We start from the raw sequence: 21,907 nt of genomic DNA on the forward strand, positions 1-21,907 counted from the left end.
CTGTTACAATGAAACGATGTTAATTAATCAACAAAAATTAAATAAAATTAATTAATCAAGAAGTTGTCCAATTAGTCAAAAAAAAATGCTTTCGTTATTTAAGAGAAAAAAAACGAACACATTATCTTCTGCAGAATCTTTGAACGTTGTAATTTTTCCTCTTTTTTTTTCTTTTTTTAAAATACGTTGGTACAAAAATAAAATAAACTTCAATCATAGACAGAAATGACTGATTACCTAAAATAAAGAAAAACAAATTTCTTATTTTATAATTTTTAATTTTAGTTTAAAAAAAAAATTAGATTTCAAAATCTCCTTTAAAAATGTTTTCCGTTTTCGTAGTTTTGCGTACGTAAATTATTATGCGCCCCAAATTATACCTTGCAAAATGAAACTACAGAATAGTAAAAAACAAAAAAATTTAAATAAAAAAAATTAAATTAAACTTTGATCATAACCAGAAATTGACAGTTTAAATACTTCAAAATATTCTTTCAGGAAGGTGTTAACCATCTTGATGCTGGCTGATTACCTCAAATAAGGAAAAACAATTTTTTTTTTTTTTCGTGTAATCATTTTTTTTTTTTTTTTAACATTTTTTCATTATTTCAGCATAACAAATTCTATCTTGCAAAATATGCTTCTCTTTGCTATGTCTAGGCTGGTTATCTCCCTTACATTAAATGATCCGTTAATATAAGCGCCAAAGAGTCTAGCAAACAATCAGCTAATAGATTTCCATGAAATTTTCGATACGTATTCAATTTTAAATTAATTTATATTTTAAAAGAAGTTTTCGTTAAATATGTGAGGAAAAATATATATGTTTTTTAGGTGTCCTAATTTCATGTTACGAAAACTACAAAATTTTACTTTTCGTAACATGAAATTAGAACACCTAAAAAAAAACAAAAAAAAAACATATTTTCCCTCGCGTATTTAACGAAAACCGCTTTTAATATATATATATATATATATATATATATATATATATATATATATATATATATATATATATATATATATATATATATTATATATATATTATATACATATATTATATATATACTATATATATATAATATATACCATATATATTATATATATATTATATACATATATTATATATATAAAATATGTATATAATATATATACAATATATATATACTATATATATATATATATAATATATACTATATATATAATATATATATACTATATATATAATATATATATACTATATATAATATATATACTATATATATAATATATATACTATATATACTTTATATAATATATATACTATATATATAATATATATACTATATATAATATATATAATATATATATACTATATATAATATATATATACTATATATAATATATATACTATATATAATATATATATACTATATATAATATATATACTATATATAATATATATATTATATATAATATATATACTATATATATATAATATATATATACTATATATATACTATAAATAATATATATACTATATATACTATATATTATATATATATATACTATATATATTATATATATATACTATATATATTATATATATATACTATATATATACTATATATAATATATATACTATATATATACTATATATATACTATATATATATACTATATATGTATAATATATATATACTATATATATATATAATATATATATAATATATACATAATATATATATAATATATATATATAATATATATATATATAATATATGCTATATATATAATATACATGCTATATATATAATATATATATGCTATATATATAATATATATATATGCTATATATATATAATATATATGCTATATATATATAATATATATGCTATATATATAATATATATGCTATATATATATAATATATACATGCTATATATATATATATATATATATATATATATATATATATATATATATATATATTTACATTTTCACCCCAAGCAAGGCACATTGCCACTTTGGTGTAGGGGGCTACTATCAGGGGAAACATCTACTGGGGTACTATGTAGGGATTAGGGCAGCGAGATGTTGGTTCACGTTGCACTTATGCTATATATATAATATATATATGCTATATATATAATATATATATATGCTATATATATAATATATATATACTATATATATATATATATACTATATATGTATAATATATATATATATAATATATATATAATATATATATAATATACATATAATATATATGATATATATATGCTATATATATAATATATATATAATGTATATGCTATATATATGCTATATATATAATATATATGCTATATATATAATATATATATATGCTATATATATAATATATATATGCTATATATATAATATATATGCTATATATAATATATATGCTATATATATATAATATATATATGCTATATATATATAATATATATATGCTATATATATAATATATATATGCTATATATATAATATATATATGCTATATATATAATATATATATGCTTTATATATAATATATATATGCTATATATATAATATATGCTATATATATAATATATATGCTATATATATAATATATGCTATATATATAATATATGCTATATATATATAATATATATGCTATATATATAATATATATATGCTATATATATAATATATGTGCTATGTATAATATATATGCTATATATATATATAATATATATTCTATATATATAATATATATGCTATATATATAATATTTATGCTATATATATTTATAATATATGCTATATATATAATATATGCTATATATATAATATATATGCTATATATATATAATATATGCTATATATATAATATGTATATGCTATATATATAATATGTATATGCTATATATATATAATATGTATATGCTATATATATATTATATATATGCTATATATATATAATATATATATGCTATATATATATATAATATATATATGCTATATATATATTATATATATGCTATATATATAATATATATATGCTATATATATAATATATGCTATATATATAATATATACATGCTATATATATATAATATATATGCTATATATATATATTATATATATATATGCTATATATATATTATATATATATGCTATATATATATTATATATATATGCTATATATATTATATATATATGCTATATATATATTATATATATATGCTATATATGTATATATAATATATATGCTATATATGTATATATAATATATATATATATATGCTATATATATATATAATATATATGCTATATATAATATATATGCTATATATATAAAATATATATGCTATACATATATAATATATATATAATATATATATGCTATATATATATTATATATATATGCTATATATATATAATATGTATATGCTATATATATAATATATATATGCTGTGTATATATATGTATGCTATATATATATATATATATATAATATATATATATGCTATGTATATATATATATATATGCTATGTATATATATATAATATATATATGCTATGTATATATATATATATATATGCTATGTATATATATATATATAATATATATATATGCTATGTATATATATATATATATATATATATATATATATATATATATATATATATATATATTATATATATATATATATATATTATATATATATATATATATATATAATATATATACTATGGTAAGTAAGGTTTCCCAATTTTATAAAAAAATATTTTCATATAATATAAAAATGCTATTGGCAATTATAAAATAGCATATTTTACTTCAACTTGAAATTATAATCGTTAAAAGATTTTTTTCCTAGGGGGTCAACTTGATTTGAGCGCCTATTTTCCAAAGAAAAATGTATGGAGGTCTCTAATTAATAAAATTAACACACACAATAGCAAAAAAACGTTGCTTCTCTGGTTCAATTAAAGTGTCTAGCGGCATCCGTAAAAAGTATGCATAAACACAAAATGATGCGGCTGATAGTTCACAAAATATTGATTTTACACAAAAATTTGTGCATCTGTATTGGACATTATTTATATTGGGGGTGTAGTTTTCATTTACTAATACGCATTTTTTTTTTTGTTTAACTAATGTTTTAAAAAACTAAATTTTCTTTCCATCCAATTCTATCGAACCTAATGAAAGGCAAACAGTTCTAGTAAAGAAGTTTTTTTTTTCTTTCTTTACTATTTATTCCCCCACAAGAAGGCACAGTGCTATTAAGTCGTAAGGGGCTACTAATAGAGACTAGATTTGCCAGGATACTATGTAGGGAGTTGTGCAGCAAAATATCTGTTCACATCACATTTGAACTTTTAGGGTAGAAAGTCTCCCAACATCTAGTGATTTCTACAGTGTAGGTTTTAGAATTTGTTGCAAGTTGTGTTTATCAGAAGTATTTATGTTGATTACATACAAGTGCATTAAGTTCATCAGAAAACTTTCAGAGAGAATTCTCTCTAAATAAGCACAGGAATGCAATATTGCAGTGATGAGACAGGATCTGTAGCTTGATAGACAGTGTGGAACTTTATTAGGTTTCAGACATTTTTGCGTCCTTTCTAAGAGTGAGAGACTATAGTGGTTAATACACTCGTGCAGATATGGCAACATTATTCCGTGCATAGACGAATGTTAGTTTTATATGGATATAGGATACTAACAGATGTGAAAAGTTTCATAACCCGGTAAAGGGAGCCTACCATTTTTTAGAGCAGATTTAGCAATGTATTTATTTCATTTTATGTTACCTGTGATGTTTAATGAATTTAAATGTCGGACTCTTAGGAAAGCTGCTATCCGCCATGATAATCACTGTTGGAAAGGTTTCTCTAATTGTTAAAGGAAACGAAATTGTTTTGATAGTATTGAATATAGCCATCCATTTTTTATCCATTCTACAACAGATTGAAGGTCATTTTCTAAGAATTTAGATTTGGATATTTGTGCGTTTTATTTGCCCAGATATGAAGAATAGAACGTGGTGTCATTAGCAAATATACTCATCTTGGGTGCTAATGGGGGGAGGGCTACTTTTTTTAGGTGATTATATAGCAGTGTTAGAAATCGCCATTAAAAATGCGTGATAAAAACTTGAATAATTAGACTTACTATCTTTCGCAGCTTATAACCACTTGAAAAATATAATTTAAACCCTATTTTTTTTTCAATAAAAGGAGCAAAGACCAAATTTTAAAATAATAACAGGTTTAATAGCAAAATATTCAATATTTGTTTTGTTTTTAATCGGTTTTCTTTTAAAAAGATTTCAAGAAAATCAACGAATTTTAACTTACTTCGAATATAATAAATACATATAAATTTCAAAAATCACTTACCTATAAAAAAAATACTAATCAATGGGTACTTCCATTCTTCATTGTTAAATCATATTTTCTATTCCATGTACTTTTTAAATAAAATATTTTTAAACAAGGATTCAAAAATACCGCGATATCAGATGGTCACAACTGGAAGAAAGGTGGACAAACGTTTCCCTTTCTTCCAGTTGAGAACTTCGGTGGCCTAAAAGCGCCAAAATTAATCTCCCCTTAATATTTCTGACATGTGTTTGCTGTAAACCAAAAGTTAGTTAAATATGGGTCACCGTATCTGAAAAATGATCACATTAACTCATAAGTAAGTTTACTTTTATAAAAAAAAAAAAAAACCTTCGACAAGAAATACATGAGTCTTTGATTTAAAATATTTTATTTCTTTATCCAATGAATTTTTTTAAAGGTTTTAAACTTTTGACTTTACAGGTAAATTTGCACAAAACTATTCTTTTTATGTTTTAAATTAGATTGTTTTATTTATTGATCTTTTATCTTCAATTTGTGATATATAAATCTGAGGTAAAAAATAAATCAATTATTTTCATTTTAATAGACATTTCAAAATGGGGTGAGGTGAATTTAAAAAAAAAACGTTTGTCTAGAATATCATATTCGGTTTATTGGAAAGAGCATAAAATTTCACATTAAACCTGAAAATATCTTAAAAATTGAACCAATAGAAAACTTTTGATAGATTTTTAAAGTTTAAAAATTGAAAAAAATTTAACTCGTAAAATTCAATTCATTTAATTACATAGAAAAAATGGCTGCATAAGCACGCGCAAACACTTTGTAAACACTGTTTTTTTTTTAATAATATTTCTATTATTTTTCAAAAAACTTTATTTTAAAAGAATATTCCATAAAGAAATTAAACAAACCACTTTAAAAAAAAGAAATTACGAGTTTTGTATATTTTATTCGCAGTTTTGTGTTAAGGGCGTCAAAAATTCCCAAAAAATTCTGACATACCTATGTGGTTTTTACAACCTCGACACTAAAATGTCAGAATGGCGTTGAAACAGCGGATTATATCAAATTTATATGTAAAATTAATCCCCCACTTTAAATTCTAAAATACATCTAAATGTTTGGGGTCTTCCCCCTTCCCCGGTGTTTTCAGTTGTTCACATGTAAAAACAACAGGTAGAATCTCATATTTTATTCGGAGAAGGTCGGGTAGTCTACATAATTACAAAAAAATTTATTTACAAATAAAATGAGTATGTGGCGAATGTGATTATGCTTTTGAGTTTTGTTTTTCTTTTTTTATCAATACACTCTTAAGTGTCTCCACTTCAAACAATGGATCATGTTTTAATCTGTCTTCGTCTACAATATTCGTGCAAATATCGCAGATCTGGCGGCTTTATAGGATATTGTCTTTTGAATATATGAAAAGTTACAGAAACATTTTTAAAAACAATTTTAGGTTTTGTATAAACAGAAACCATAAAATATTCATGTTTTAATGTGCCTTGCAAATAGTAATTGGAACGAAATTCTCAATTCAAGGGAGATAATTAAGTTATTTCTTTACAGAATTATATCCCCTGTTTTAATTTTCTTTCTCGTTATCGGCAATACGATTAAATCAATCAGTTATTTCTCGTAAGATAAAGGTAAGTAAAAGTTCGAAACCAATCGTATAGTTGCAACTAGCTGACCTGCGAATTTATTTCAAAGCAGCTGAGGACCAGTTCTTGGTATTGAATTCAATAGACTATGGCCCAAACTCGTGAGCGCTGGCCGTTGGCATTTCCTCTCCATTTTACCGGCTTTATTGCCACATATCAGTCTGTGGTGGGAATAACCAACTATATAGTCCCATTAATTTAGACGAAGGCTCATCTCAAGAAGTCATAATGAAAAAATAAATAAAAGCAGTAGATGAACATTAAAATCTAGTCCTACCTTCGTTTTTTGTCTATCATTTTTTTTTTTTTTTTTGTAAATATTAGGTTGACAAGAAAGTTCTTTTGATTTAAAATGATGTATTTTCAAATAAGTTTTCGTTATAATACCTTTACTTTATATATTATTTTAAAGAGTTGTGTTAATCATTTTAATGACAATCGTTTTAAAACAATTATGTCTGTTTTTTAGCACATAGAAAGAAAAAAAAAAGAATTCGCACAATTTTCTTATTTCAATTCAAGCTGCTGAAACAGTTCAATATCAATCAAACGTTTGGCGGAGGAACTATTACTGAACACACAACACAACTCGTTTAATGTAAACAGAAGTTTATCTACTGTAAAATTAAACCAACATTTTATTTTTATTGTGCAATGTTTGTAAATGTAAATTATAAAACAAAAACATTAATTGTAAAACTTCATCTGTATTATTTCTTTTTGAGAATATTATCTCTATAATAAGAAAATTAAAACAGGGGATATAATTCTGTAAAGAAATAACTTAATTATCTCCCTTGAATTGAGAATTTCGTTCCAATTACTATTACAAAATTTTATTTTTATTAATCAATGTGTCTAATTTTTAATTATAAAATAAAACACATAGACAGTTTAAAGGCTTCCAAATCACACAAAATCCGTGTCTTGACTGTAGTAATATGTGATCGTTTTTTTTTTATTTTGTTATTTAGCGTATAAAGAAAGAATTTTAGTCAGTTACTTTTAGGAAAAAAAAAGAAAGGTTAATTTAGATGTTAGAAAAGGAAGAAGAAATCAAACGTTTTAGACAGTTTAAAGGCTTCCAAAGCACACAAAAGCTGGGTCTCGACTTTAATAATCACGTAATCAGTGTATAAAGAAATATTAGTCAATTGTAATTTTAAAAAAAAAGGAAATGTTTATCTAGCTTTCAGAAAAGAAGAAATAATGGCTATCAGCATGTGACGATGTGTCGGAAAACAGTATGTATGGCGTATGTAAACACAAAAGATGTAGCACTTAGCGTAGCTGTATAAGAAAATCTTGGCTTATGAACATTTTTCGATTTGTGAATATGTTTGTAATTGGAGTGTTTTATTTAAAACGATTGCCTCTTGTATAGAGGGAAGCCATGTTTGTACATCTCAGGAGCGTTCGTTTTTGTTGGAAAATTTACATTCTGAAATGAACGAATAATCAGTTCTCAGCCAATGAGAAGGGAGAAATAATAAAGGAAAAATTATGTTATATATATATATATATATATATATATATATATATATATATATATATATATATATATATATATATATATATATATAAGCATATGAACCAGATAAAAAGGGTGCAACTCCATATCTGGCCAAAATGCAGAATACCTTCCAGTGTTGACCGGGAGTGATAGAAGTAATTTTTATTTATAGGGAAAAATAGCAACTACCTCCACTATGAACGGTTGTGACTGTGATGATGTTGATCCTAGGTTGTAATGAAGTGTTTTAATATAACGAATAAATGTGTTTAAGATAGCGTTCAAGAGTTACATAATATAGTGGCTAATAGTCTAGACATAATAAATGTGGCATTTTTTGGAGAAAACCTCCGGTACTTTGGTCCAGAGGGGAATTCCTGCAATCAAATTATATATAATTAAGTAATAATTACTCTGTTATACTGACAGGCACTAGTGTTTCATGCTTACGCAATCATCAGTATAGGATGACAATTCCTGCCAGTCAGGATATTCGAACCCAGCCACTCCATTTGCTAAGCCTCTACTTCCAGGTCAATTGCTACGTGAATGAAGAGAATTAAGAACTAATAAATGCTCAATTAGAACGCAGAAATTAGACAATCCATAGTGTTCGAATAAGTGGAAGTTGTGGACATTGCATAAACGCTAGTTAACTGCCATTTAGTTTATATTTCCAAGACAGTGCCTATCCTTTAGTATTCTTAAAGGAGCTTAATAATTATTATTAAATAATAATTATACATATTACACTAAAAAAATATCCGCTACAGAACAGGTATAAATGAATTACTAAAACAGAACAGTTTTGCACAACTTTCATGTAACCTTACAAAAATTTAAATTAAAATATAATAACACTAAAACTTATGTTTAGAATCCTTATTCCAGTTTTGATCAAATCGATTGCATGATTTTGGTTCCAGAAACTGTGTAAAATTTAAATCATATGTTTCAGATGATCGTCCTTGAAACTTAGGCAAGTTTCCAATAACTATGGATCAAATTCGATGCAAATCTAAAATAACTAAATTTTCCAACTATAAGGTGAACTTATGTTATGCCTCCTAAAACATAAAATACTGAAAACAAACTAGAATTTAAGGAATATTTATTAACATACTAATAATTAATACATACTTTTAAAATTTCACAAAAGTTTTAGGCATCTGAATTTTTAGACAAAACTTACACTTTTTGCAGACAACTAAAACGAAATGTACCCATATTAAGCCTCTTATTCTTAGCTGGGTTCAAAATAATGATTGCATTATTAGTTAAGCAGTGAATTCTCTATATACGAATAGGGTGTCCCAAAAAGATGTATACAAACTTTAAATAATTTAAAACTAGATGTTTGTTTTTTTCTTTGCATATTAAACTCATCGATCTTAATGATGGCAGCCGGACTAACCTTTAAAGAAAAAGCAATTTCATTCTAAAATGCTACTGGAAGCATGAAAACACTGTTGAAGTGCAAAGACAGTTTGAAGTGTCTATACATCTTTTTGGGACACAATGTGTGTATATATATATATATATATATATATATATATATATATATATATATATATATATATATATATATACTAGCGTTTCAGCCCGGCCTTGCCCGGGTGTTTGGAGGTATATATTGAGCAAAAAAAAAAAGAAAACAATAAAAACAGTCAATTTAAAAAAAAAAAACTTTGACCCCTATTATGACCCCTTAACATTTATTGTTTTGGGCTCAAACTAAATTATTAAGTTAGATCCATGTCCAAGGAACCTATATCTAAAATTTCAAGTGTTTAGACCCAAAATTGTCAGAGGAGTTTGATAGAGTTCTCAAAGGTCAAATCGTTGAACTTTGACCCCTTAACAGCCAAATTTCTGGCGGAAAACAGATCACATCGATTTTCCCAAATCTCAGTACCCTGTATATCAAATTTCGAGTCTAGACTGAAAATTGTACATTTTCCTACACAATAACTCTGTCAAAGACACAGACAGACAGACACACAGACACGTTCACTTTTATAGATATATAGATAGATAGCTATATATATATAGATAGATAGATAGATAGAATGTTTAACAAAAATATATACGTACACATGAATATATATGGAAACAATTTTGTGTTTACTATAAACTTTTTACGCAAATATTATGCAAGTATAAATCATGTAGAATATCTGCATGAATATAATTACACGTAATAATCATCCCATAAGAAAACTGAAAAAACTAATAGGGAATTAATTAAAATGAATGTTTAAAAGAATATGCAAATTAGCTAGATCTTTTGCAGATGAATGCAATTTGTATGACCCCTTTTCTAGTCTCGCACAAAAACACACGTTCACATCTCAAGCCATTTTTCTTGTCATATACATCCGCACACACAAACATACGCACACACGTACATATATTCACGTTCGCATACATACACTCACATTCACGTGCATATACACGCATGCTAACGTACACACATGTACTCACATATACGCATACATACGCACACAGGGGCAACATCACTTCCCCTTTAAAGGAAATCCACACATGCGTAAAAGACCACCGGAAACACCTATAAAAGCAAGAGAGCTGAGCTGTTCAGCCTTTTTCGAGTTGCCTTCCAACCTAAATCGTCGACTGACCAGCCGCCTATCTTTTGGGAGGCGCGCCCGCGCTCCTCACGCCACCTGCTACTGCATGGGGCAAGAGTCAACAGACAGTACGTACACTTTATACGCTTTCTCTCTCCATGAACTGGATTGACTTTCTCACTCTTTTTTCTTTTGATCCATCAACCAGACAAGTTTGTGTCTACAACTTGTGCCTGAGAACACCTCTGTGTAGCTGACTGCTAACATGGCGCACAGCTTTACTGATGTCAACCCTCTATCTTTTTCTTTGTCTACACGCTGGACTACATTACTCACTTCTCTTTCCATGCACGGACATGAACACGTGTTACACCTAAAACATTCATTTTTCAACAGAAAATAAACGACATGTCTATTTTATCCAGCAATTGAGTTTTGTTTCCTTCTTTCCATTCGTTTCATTAGTTTCTTTTGTAGCGAGTTACGATATTTATATCCTGGCCCGCAACAAATTCCACAACCCAGATATAAGAAAATTGTATTTTCTTTTTTAGCCTTCAGGCCAGGATCAAAGTGTAGAATCTGTTCCGGCAGATACTACACTTAAGATAATTTGTACCAGTCAATGGAGAGGAAACCCTCTATACTGGGACAATTATTATTTTTGGTAACCAGAGTGCCCCCTTTTTGCCTACTTTTAGGGGAGCTGGTTTTTACCTCACATTAAAAACGGCCTTGTGCCTAATTTGCTCAGTGGGGGAGCAAATAAATACCATCTGTTCCGGCAGATACTGCACTTAAGATAATTTGTACCAGTCAATGGAGGGGAAACCCTCTATACTGGGACAATTATTATTTTTGGTAACCAGAGTGACCCCTTTTAGGGGAGCTGGTTTTTACCTCACATTAAGAGCGGCCTTGTGCCTAATTTGCTCGGTGGGGGAGCAAGTAGGTGCCATCTGTTCCGGCAGATGCTGCAAGCTATGACTAGCTATGACTAGCTATGACTAGCGAAGACCAGATGTGGGGGCAACCCCACATGCCTGACCTTTAACCAGCTCCCATTTCCCACCTCTCTGGAGCTGGTCCCCTTTTCCCTTCCCCCTCCCTTCACTCCTCACATTAAAAATTGGCCTTGTGCCTAATTTGCTCGGTGGGGGAGCAAATAAATACCATCTGTTCCGGCAGATACTGCAAGCAAAGACCAGATGTGGGGGGCAACCCCACATGCCTGACCTTTAACCAGCTCCCATTTCCCACCTATCGGGAGCTGGTCCCCTTTTTCCCTTCCCCCTCCCTTCACTCCTCACATTAAAAATCGGCCTTGTGCCTAATTTGCTCGGTGGGGGAGCAAATAAATACCATCTGTTCCGACAGATACTGCAAGCTATGACTAGCTATGACTAGCTATGACTAGCAAAGACCAGATGTGGGTGCAACCCCACATGCCTGACCATTAACCAGCTCCCATTTCCCACCTCTCGGGAGCTGGTCCCCTTTTTCCCTTTCCCCTCCCTTCACTCCTCACATTAAAAATCGGCCTTGTGCCTAATTTGCTCGGTGGGGGAGCAAATAAATACCATCTGTTCCGGCAGATACTGCAAGCTATGACTAGCTATGACTAGCAAAGACCAGATGTGGGGGCAACCCCACATGCCTGACCATTAACCAGCTCCCATTTCCCACCTCTCGGGAGCTGGTCCCCTTTTTCCCTTCCCCCTCCCTTCACTCCTCACATTAAAAATCGGCCTTGTGCCTAATTTGCTCGGTGGGGGAGCAAATAAATACCATCTGTTCCGGCAGATACTGCAAGCTATGACTAGCTATGACTAGCTATGACTAGCAAAGACCAGATGTGGGGGCAACCCCACATGCCTGACCTTTAACCAGCTCCCATTTCCCACCTCTCGGGAGTTGGTCCCCTTTTTACCTTCCCCCTCCCTTCACTCCTCACATTAAAAATCGGCCTTGTGCCTAATTTGCTCGGTGGGGGAGCAATTAAATACCATCTGTTCCGACAGATACTGCAAGCTATGACTAGTTATGACTAGCAAAGACCAGATGTGGGGGCAACCCCACATGTCTGACCTTTAACCAGCTCCCATTTCCCACCTCTCAGGAGCTGGTCCCCTTTTCCCCTTCCCCCTCCCTTCACTCCTCACATTAAAAATCGGCCTTGTGCCTAATTTGCTCGGTGGGGGAGCAAATAAATACCATCTGTTCCGACAGATACTGCAGCTATGACTAGCTAGGACTAGCTATGACTAGCAAAGAGCAGATGTGGGGGCAACCCCACATGCCTGCCTTTTAACCAGCTGCCATTTCCCACCTATCGGGAGCTGGTCCCCTTTTTTCCTTTCCCCTCCCTTCACTCCTCACATTAAAAATCGGCCTTGTGCCTAATTTGCTCGGTGGGGGAGCAAATAAATACCATCTGTTCCGACAGATACTGCAAGCTATGACTAGCTATGACTAGCAAAGACCAGATGTGGGTGCAACCCCACATGCCTGACCATTAACCAGCTCCCATTTCCCACCTCTCGGGAGCTGGTCCCCTTTTTCCCTTTCCCCTCCCTTCACTCCTCACATTAAAAATCGGCCTTGTGCCTAATTTGCTCGGTGGGGGAGCAAATAAATACCATCTGTTCCGGCAGATACTGCAAGCTATGACTAGTTATGACTAGCAAAGACCAGATGTGGGGGCAACCCCACATGTCTGACCTTTAACCAGCTCCCATTTCCCACCTCTCGGGAGCTGGTCCCCTTTTCTCCTTCCCCCTCCCTTCACTCCTCACATTAAAAATCGGCCTTGTGCCTAATTTGCTCGGTGGGGGAGCAAATAAATACCATCTGTTCCGACAGATACTGCAGCTATGACTAGCTAGGACTAGCTATGACTAGCAAAGACCAGATGTGGGGGCAACCCCACATGCCTGACCTTTAACCAGCTCCCATTTCCCACCTCTCTGGAGCTGGTCCCCTTTTTCCCTTCCCCCTCCCTTCACTCCTCACATTAAAAATCGGCCTTGTGCCTAATTTGCTCGGTGGGGGAGCAAATAAATACCATCTGTTCCGGCAGATACTGCAAGCAAAGACCAGATGTGGGGGGCAACCCCACATGCCTGACCTTTAACCAGCTCCCATTTCCCACCTATCGGGAGCTGGTCCCCTTTTTCCCTTCCCCCTCCCTTCACTCCTCACATTAAAAATCGGCCTTGTGCCTAATTTGCTCGGTGGGGGAGCAAATAAATACCATCTGTTCCGACAGATACTGCAAGCAATGTAGGGGCAACCCTTCATACCAATTGTCACTATCCAGCTCCCCTACTTCCCGGGGAGCTGGTCCCCATTTCCCCTTCACTCCTCACATTAAAAATCGGCCTTGTGCCTAATTTGCTCGGTGGGGGAGCAAATAAATACCATCTGTTCCGATACATACACCAAGCAAGGCAGTGCTGTTCTTGTGACACATTCTCGTACCCGGAACACCTGACGAGCTTGTTGGGTAGCGTTCTGTCCGCACCCCCACTTTGTCTGTTTTTCTCTGCTTCTACCCCCCCCCCTCACGAGGGAGATCCGAGCTGATAATTTACGACCTTCCCACGAGGGAGAGTCGGAAACACTTTCTCTCTTCCCTCCATTAACTTCCCACTCCCTCTCTCAGTTCTATCTCCCCTCTTGGCGCCAAAGTCGGCTCCCCACTTTTGACGCCAACTCGTCACTCTTTTTTAAAAAGAAGAGGGAACCAAAACGGACACCCCCCAGCCCGGGGCTACCAATATGGATACCCTCAGCCAGGGAGCCATCAATATGGATACCCCCAGCCAGGGGGCTACTGCTCTCCAAGAGGACGACTCCCCAACAGAAGGAGCAAAAGCAACGTACCGCCCAGATATGACAGCCCTGGATGCTCCCCAGGAGAGGGAAAATTTACCAACAGCTCCCCCCGAGGGCGACTCCCTCCAAAGGGGAACAAAACCAAAATCGGTCGTAGCATTTCACTCCAACCACAAAAAGGAGGAGGTAGCAGGCCAAAAGGACAATAAATGGGACAGCGCTTCCCAGGAGGGCTGCTCCCCCAAGAGGAGAGCAGATCAAGAAGCTGAGGGGGCATACCGCCTGGACCTCACAAACGAGAAAGGAGCAGATGGCCTCCAAGTAAACAAAAAAGATCATGCTCCCAAGAGGCCGACTCCTGAAAACGGGAAGTTGCTCCCGAAAAAGACTAACCAAGGAGAGTCAAGCCCAAAAGACACTGAAAAGGGAGCTGCCCCCCAAAAATGCGACACTCCCACAAAAGGATTGCCTAAGAAATCTGAGGAGGCAGAAAGCGTCGCCAATAAACAAGCAGGCGCGACCTCCATAAAAGGCCAAAAACGGGCTAAACCCACCAAAGACCCCATACCAGCAAGATGGTCTGCGGGAGGAAAGACCGTAGAAAAACAACTGTCCCTTCAAGAGTATAGAGACCTGTACCTGACAAAGTACAGACAATACATGGAGGGGGCAGATATAAAACCCATACCGGGTGCCTGGGAGGCGATTCAGGGCAGAGTCCTGTCCTTCGCCATTTCCGATATACCAGAAAACCGCCTCCTGGGGATGAAGGAGGAAGAGATGGCGGGGCTCCTCCACAAACTTAACATCCTGGTGCTATACCTGTGCCAGAGGAGCTTCGCCATGTGGGACATCCTCCTACCCACCAAGGACGATGCGGAGAGACTCTCCCTCCAAGAAATAAAGCATGGGAGAGTCAAACTAATACCCGAATACGAGGGCAAGAGAAGGACTCGAGTGCAGGTATTTAATGTGCCAACCCAAATACCTGCGGAACTGTTAGGAGGCCTCTTCAGCCAGTACGGTGTGGTGGAACAGGTGACCCCAGTATGGTCAAAAACTGGGACTCACCTGGGCTGCTACACAATAGCAATGAGGCTGAAGAGGAAGGGTGTTTGGGCGATACCAGCGCTACTGACATACAAGGACACCATCATAATGGTAGTGGTGGAGGGCTGTCGTCCGCACTGCTGGTTATGGCAAAAGCAGAGCCACATGGCTAGGAGCTGCCCCCAAAGGGTAACCCCTAATCAAACGACCCAAAAGGCGGTTACAACCCCTGAGACAGCACCCGCGCCAAAATAGGCAGCAACAACCCCTGCAACCGCGGCACCAACCCCAGCTCCAAGGAAAACTCAAACTAACCAGGAGACCAAGGGGGAGGAATGGAGCATGGTAGTGAGACAAAAACGGAAGCACATAATCCCTTCTGCCATCGTTCCACCACCAGCCCAAAAATCGAGGCAGCAGCCTCTGCAAATGCAGCAACAACAACAGCCACCACAGCTGATGCCGCGGAAACAGCTGCAGCAACAACAACTACAGCAGCAGCAAAAGCAGCACGTGCAGCAGAAGCAGCAGCAGCAATGCCATCAGCGAGAGCAACAGCAACAAAAACAGCCGCAGCAGCAACTAGAGGAGCAGACACAACCAACGGTCCCCACACCAATCAAGAAGGGGATCAAGCGGAGAAAAGACTGCTCCTCTGAGGATGAATCCATAAGTGAGAGGGAGAAGAACTCAACCTCACCTCTCCCCGGTTCATTCGAAAGACTAAAACAGAAAAACAAAAGAAGAAAAGGGTAAGAAAAGGTGGCCCCCACTCCCTGTGAACATACACCACCCCTAACAACAAAATCCACTTCCACCCCCAAACTGCATCAACACCAGGCACTACACCAGCACCAACACCAGGCACAACACAAACACCCGTCCCCAAACCAATGAAAACTGAACCACCACCCCAAAAAGAAAAGGAAAAGAATGAACCAAGGGAGGGGAGAGACTCCTCTGCCTCTCGCAGACCAACCAAATTAAAAGCCCTTGCCCCCGAGAAACTATGTTATGTAGACCCTCTATCTGTGGTCACAGACATTTCCCATCGGCAGAGGAAAAATTTAAAACCTCTGCTCGATTACAAACAGATAGAGGGAAAAGATGTAAATATCCCCTCAAATTTCCCGGACCCCCGCTCCTAATAACTTTTGTCAGAACTCCAGAGGCCTGCAAGACCAACTTGTGGACAAGGCTGCAGGCCGCTGAAGGGGCGTTTCCGGGAATCGAACTGGTGAAGAAAAATGACACTTCTCTTGATGAACTGTCAAAACAATGCAAGGGAAGGGTTCCAGTGTTGGTCCATCCGTCACTCTACAGGGCCATAAAATTAATTTATCCTTTGGACGTCGGCGGCATTGCGAGAGAAGGTCAGGATATGAAAAACCTGGCCACCTTGAGCATGGCATATAACGTTGGCGTCCTCTCCCCGGCTGACTTTGGAGCTGAGTGTGACACACCCTAAGGTAGGTACCATGGCTTTGAATTTGGCTAGTTTGAATGCAAGGGGCTTGAGATCATCGGGTCAGGTGGCTCGCCTCCGGCACGACCTCTTATCCCTGGGAGTAGATGTGGCTGCGATTCAGGAGATGCATTTCGTTTCCTCTGTGGACTGTCAGGTGCTGGCCTGAGATTTTGAGGTTTTCTCAGCATATGGCAGCCCACGGGGGAAGGGAGTTTCCGTGCTGGTTAAACGTACCCTGTCAGCAATGGTCGATGTTGTTCATAGGGATGCGGTGGGCAGGCTGGTTGTGGCCGATGTTGCCATAAAAGATTCTGTGTTTCGGGTGATCGCGGTTCATGCGCCTGGCTCCGCTCGTGACAGGGTCTCATTCTTCAGTCAGCTTAATGCGTTTGTAGATTGTCGGAAGCGGGTAGTGCTAATGTGGATTGGAACACCATCTTAGACCCCGAGATAGATAAGGTAGGAGGTGATGCTAGAGTATTGGAGAGGTGCGAGTCCAGCCTGGCTGATCTGATGGGTAGATGCGGTCTGGTCGACAGGTTTCGGGTTGAGCATCCGGGGCGGGAAATGTGGGCGTGGACCAATAGCGTTTCCTCCTATCCAAACACTTACTTGGACAGGATGTTAGTTAGGAGAGACAAAGTAGACTTCTTATCTTGTCCCATGTTCACTTGGCTAGGTCAGACGGACCATAAACTAGTTATGGCTTGGCTGAAGCTAGGAAATAGGCCTAAGTTAGTGGCTCACTGGAAGTTAAACACCTCCCTTCTGGAGATACAAGACTTCCAAGAGAAGCTAATAGAATTAATTCAAAAAACACTAGTGGGGGCGGTTACCGGAAGTAAGTGGTGGGTAGGTCTAAAAGCCAAAATTAGTACCTTCTCCGTCAAGTATGCCCAGCGCCTCACACTAGATAAGGCCAAGACGAAGAAGAAGCTAGAGCAGAAACTAGCCTGGGCTACGGGGGAAGGTGATAGGGTTAGTCAGCAAAGCAGGACCTTCTGCATGAGAATAGCGAGCGTTATGAAGGTCAAGCAGTCAGAGCTAGGCTTAGAAAGGTAGGCAATGAAGCAGTGAACTCCAACACTGACGCATGGCGTGAAATTTCTAGGCATAGCTCGGAGAAATACATTGCAAAGGTAAGACATCCAGATGGACGCACCCTGAAATCGACTTGGAAGATCTGCGAGGGGTTTCGAGAACATTTCGAGGAGCATTTTATGCAGCAGCCCGATCTTCCAGTCCTAGAGCAGCTAGTTGCAAGGGCCGGGTGACGGAGCGGGAGGTTTTTACTGCGCTGAAGCAGGTCAGCTGTGAGATCACCGGGGCTCGATGGTCTGCCATACGAACTGTATTTGAGGCTGTCGCCCATGTTTCTGCTTCTTCTGATAGATGTGTTCAACCATTGGTTTTCTCAGGGATCCATCCCAGGGCAAGTCACCAAGGGAGTGATCACATTGCTGAGGAAAGGTGACGGGCATGGTAGGGAAGAATTAGATGATTACAGACCCATAACTCTGCTAAACACGTCCTGTCAAATCGGCTGCAGGTTGTTATCGGCGAGTTGGTTGAACCGGAACAGAACTACGCTGTGAAGGGGAAATTGATTCAGAACAACTTGCACCTGATCCACACGATCCTAGAGGGAGGGATAGATGATGACACGGAAGCCGCGCTGATCAACTTAAATCAGTCCAAAGCTTTCGATAGGGTCGACCATTGTTTCTTGGCATCTGTCTTAGAGGCCGCCGGTTTTAAACCGAACTTCTGCAAGTGGATCTCCATGATGTATTGACAGCCCATAGCCGTCGTGCAAGTCAACGGAAAGCGCTCAAAACCCTTTGTTATCTCTCGGTCGGTTCATCAGGGTTGTCCGCTGTCGACCCTGCTCTATGTCCTGAGAGGTGGGGAGGCAAATTCGGCCCTGCGTGGAATTACAATACCCGGTGGTTTAGCCGCCAAGGTATTCATGTTCGCCGATGATGTCACGGTCTTTGTGTTGAACTTCAGAGAGAGGAGAGGGCAGAGCGGTAGCTCTAGATATATCTAAGGCTTTTGACAGGGCATGGCATGAGGGTCTCCTCAGGAAGATTAGATCTTACGGTATCACTGGTAGAATACTTAACATAATTAAATCCTTCTTAGATAAAAGAAAAATCCAAGTTGTCCTCGACGGTCGTACATCTAAACAATATGATATAAATGCGGGAGTTCCCCAGGGATCTATCCTTGGTCCTCTGCTGTTCCTGATATTCATAAATGACCTCCCCGACAAAATTGCCTCTGAGATGGGTATATATGCTGATGACACCACACTCTATAGCAGGCACGACAGGAAAACAAATGAACATATATCTAAAGTAATGGCAGAAACACTAGAGGATGACCTCCAATCAGTAGTGGAATGGGGACAAAAATGGATGGTAACGTTCAATGCCACCAAGACAAAACTGGTTTCATTCAATAATTACAAGAAACCTTCTCTACCACCTATAGCAATGGCCAACAACTCTTTATCTGAGAGTACGTCTTTCAAGCTCCTTGGCCTAACGTTCACAGGAAACGTGAGTTGGAACAATTACATCGAGGGCATTGCCAGGGCCGCTGCGAGGAAGGTGGGCTCTCTCTACCGTGCCAGAAAACTTCTAACACCCGAAAGTATCCTGTACCTCTATAAGGCCATTATTCGCCCATGTATGGAGTATTGCTGTCATATTTGGGCCGGTGCATCGGCTACTAGTCTCTCGCTCCTTGACAGGGTTCAAAAGAGAGTCACAAATCTGATAGGCCCTAAACTGGCATCTAAACTTCAGCCTCTGTCCCATCGTCGAAACGTTGCATTCCTCTGCCTGTTCTACAAGTATTATAATGGTGAATGCTCTGAAGAACTGCAAGCACTTTTGCCCCCACGACGTGAACACCCTTGACAGACCCGACAAGCTGCAAAATCCCACTCCCACATTGTAGAGATCCCTAGATGTAAAAGATCTTTCTACTCCAGTAGTTTCTTCCCCAGAACTGCTAGACTTTGGAATTCCATTCCAGGTCACTGCTTCCCCAACTGTACTGACATGCATAAGTTCAAGTGCAACGTGAACCAACATCTCCCTGCCCTAATCCCTACATAGTACCCCAGTAGATGTTTCCCCTGATAGTAGCCCCCTACATTAAAGTGGCAATGTGCCTTGTTTGGGGTGAAAATATAATAAAAAAAAAAAAAAAAACATCGAGATCGTGTCGGAGGCGCTCGCTCAGTACGAAAGAATTACAGGGACCAAGATAAACCGCAGCAAGTCGGTAGGACTGTGGTTGGGCGCCTAGAGTGGCAATACTTCAGCTGGACGGATAGCCTGGTTCGGATCCTTGGCATGTGATTTAGACCAGCTCTCCAGCTTGACAAAAATTGGTTGGAGGTACGGTCAAAGGTGGAGGCTGCAGTCAATTCGTGGCTTCCTAGGAAATTTTCCTTAAAGGGTAGAGCTGAGGCATGCGCCACTTACGTCTTTCCTCTCATCCTTTACCGACTGGCCATACTTCCCCTGCCTGCACAACACCTAAAAGCTCTCGTCGAACTCTTGTCCTCACTTCTTTGGGTCAGGGGAAGACACTGGGTGAGCAGACTGGTCTGTATTCAACGTCCATGTGAGGAAGGCTTGGGAATGCGGGACTTGAAGTGTCATCGAGACGCTGACAGGCTGGCTTTCCTGAGCCACAATATGCAAGATGACCAACTGTGGCACCCCGTGGTTACTGTCGCCTTCCCCGACCTCGTTCTCGGCCTTTCTATCGAGAGCCGTCGCAGGCCGCAGGGGGAACCTGCATACATGAAAGAGTGCCGAGCCACGCTAAACGACTACCAAGGTCCAGCGACCTTGTGACTGCTATCCGTAGGGAACTCCACAGGGATCTAGTGAAGGGGGCTGCCGACGACCCACTATGCATGCGTTTGGGTTGGCAGCAGAGTGAGATCCGCTCCGCGTGGAGCTAGGCGCCAGGTTCAAGTCTTCTGAACAATTCAGAGTTCTCTCTGACCTGGCGATTGGCCCGAAATGCACTTCCACTCAACAACATACAATGCAGTTCTGGGTTTTTTGGAGTCGCCTGATTGTCCCCGTTGAGGGACAACGGCCGTAAAAATGACTGATCATGCTTTCTTCAATTGCCGCAAACTCCGGCGGTACTGGTCGTATGTCAGTGAGGTGACGGCTCGCATCAATCCTGAGCATCCTTGCCCAATTACTGTATCCAATGTCGTGGACAACGTGAGGCTACCGTGGGACGGGGAAAGACAAATAGTCTACATTACGATCTTGGCCGTGGCGAGAATGGTGATTTGGACGTTACGTCTGCAAGGTTGCCGGGGATGGGGGGGGGGATTGTCTTTTTCTGATCAGGATCTGATCGCTTTCTTTAAACACCAACTACGGGTGAAG

Source organism: Euprymna scolopes, chromosome 12, assembly GCF_053919585.1.
Source record: "Euprymna scolopes isolate OS-2025 chromosome 12, ASM5391958v1, whole genome shotgun sequence".
Lineage (NCBI taxonomy): Eukaryota > Metazoa > Mollusca > Cephalopoda > Sepiida > Sepiolidae > Euprymna > Euprymna scolopes.